The sequence below is a fragment of the Mesocricetus auratus genome, unplaced genomic scaffold (genome assembly GCF_017639785.1).
Source record: "Mesocricetus auratus isolate SY011 unplaced genomic scaffold, BCM_Maur_2.0 Super-Scaffold_100008, whole genome shotgun sequence".
In the NCBI taxonomy this organism is placed as follows: domain Eukaryota; kingdom Metazoa; phylum Chordata; class Mammalia; order Rodentia; family Cricetidae; genus Mesocricetus; species Mesocricetus auratus.
In genome coordinates, this window is record NW_024429192.1 from 8,225,818 (window position 1) to 8,228,157 (window position 2,340).

Here is a 2,340-nt window from a genome sequence, read left to right on the forward strand (position 1 = left end):
ACCACACAGTGAGATACTGTTTGTTTGATGGTCCTCAGGGTAGCTATTCATTCTTCTACAGGAATCCATAAGTCCAGTATTCTTTGCTGAGTTTACCTGTGAATACAAAATACAAAACACTTCTCTTTCCTTTTAGGAGGTCCCTTTACCCATGGTGGACTATGAATTTGTAGATGGGCTGTTATCTTCCTCCTCCTGAGATGTTTTCTGTTCTGATCGAATTTTAATTAATTTTGATGGAACCCAAATCTTTTCTTCTCCTGTGGAAACAAAAGCATAACCCCTTCCCCAACGTAACACATATCCTGGTTTCCAGACTGAGGTCATAACATCCTTAAAATACACTGGTTGGTTCAGTTCAGAAGTCTTCTCTGTAGTCCAGTGTCTTTCTGCTGCAGTTTGTCCTTTTTCATCAGCATTAAGAAAATTCAACGTTAGTAAAGCATTGTGTAACCTGTGTCTAGGTGTCTTTGTTTTCCCTGGCTGTTTATGAAGCATCTCTTTTAAGGTTCGGTTAGACCTTTCAATTATTGCTTGTCCTGTGGGATTGTAAGGTATACCAGTTACATGTTTTATATTATAATATTTGAAGAATTGTTCCAATTTACTGGAGACATATGCTGGACCATTGTCAGTTTTTATTGTTTTAGGTATACCCATAACAGCCATCACCTCTAAGAGGTGTGTAATAACAGAGTCAGCTTTTTCAGAGCTGAGGGCAGTAGCCCATTGGAAGCCTGAGTACATGTCTATAGTATGGTGTACATATTTCAAACTGCCAAATTCTGGGAAGTGAAATACATCCATTTGCAAAAGTTCATTTCTGTGAACACCTTTAGGATTACAACCTGCTGGTAATGGAGTTTGAGTGTACAATGAGCAACTGGGACAATTTCTTACTATTTCTTTGGCTTGTTGCCAGGTGATAGAAAAATCTTTCTTTAAACCTTTGCTGTTAACATGGTGTTTCTTATGAAATTCTGAAGCTTCCAACACATTACCTACTAATAAACGATCAATTTCATCATTGCCTTGTGCCAGAGGACCTGGCAGACCTGTATGGGATCTGATGTGTGTTATATATATAGGATGAGTCCTGTTTCTGATGATTTCCTGCAATTGTAAAAACAATGAGGTTAATTCTGTATTATCAGGAACAAATTCTGCAGTCTCAATGTGCAGGACAACTCTTTCTGCATACTGAGAATCCGTGACTATATTGAGAGGCTCTGTAAAGTCTTTAAGTACCATGAGAATGGCATATAACTCTGCCTTTTGTACGGAGTTGTAAGGGCTTTGAACTACTTTACTTATTTTTCCTGATTTGTACCCTGCTTTACCTGATTTGTATGCATCTGTGTAGAAGGTAAGAACTCCAGAAATAGGTGTTTGCCTCACGATACGTGGAAGGATCCAAATTGTTTTCTTTATGAATTTGATTCTCTCTGTTTTGGGATAGTTATTACTAATACTTCCCAAAAAGTCACTGCAAGCTATTTGCCAATACTCATTATCCTTCCATAAGGAGGAAATTTCCTCATTCGTTAAAGGTACAATAATTTCAGCTGGGTCTTTCCCAGTCAGTTGACAAAGCCTTAATTTACCTTTTAATATCAAATCTGAGACCTTTTCTATATAGGTTTTCAATTTTTTATTCTGTTTATGTGGCAGAAATACCCATTCTAGAATGATGTCGTCCCTCTGCATTAATATTCCTGAGGGGTATTCTCTAGATGGTAAAATAACCAGAATACAGTCCAGATTTGGATCCACACGGTCCACATGTGCTTCTAATATTCTCTTTTCTACCCATTCTAATTCTTTTTCAGCCTCAGCTGATAGTACTCGTGGGCTGTTTAGGTCTTTATCTCCTTTTAAAGCCATGTTCAGGTGTTTTAAATCATGCCCTTCTACACCAATAATCGTCTGTAATTGAGAGATTTCTCCTAATAGTTTTTGAAGATCATTAAGAGTCCGGTAACGATCTCTTCTGATCTGTACTTTCTGTGGTCTAATTTTCTGAGCATCTATTTTATAACCTAAATAGTTAATAGAATCTCCTCTTTGTATTTTTTCTGGGGCAATTTGTAATCCCCAGCGAGGCAAAATTTCCTTTACTGCCTCAAACATCTTTTCCAAAGTATCCTTATTTGAATCAGACAATAATATGTCATCCATATAATGATATATTAACGAATGTGGAAATTTTTTACGAATTATTTCTAGAGGTTTATTCACAAAATATTGACACAAAGTTGGACTGTTTAACATACCTTGAGGTAGTACCTTCCACTGGAATCTCTGTACCGGACGGGAATTATTATAGGTAGGTACCGTGAA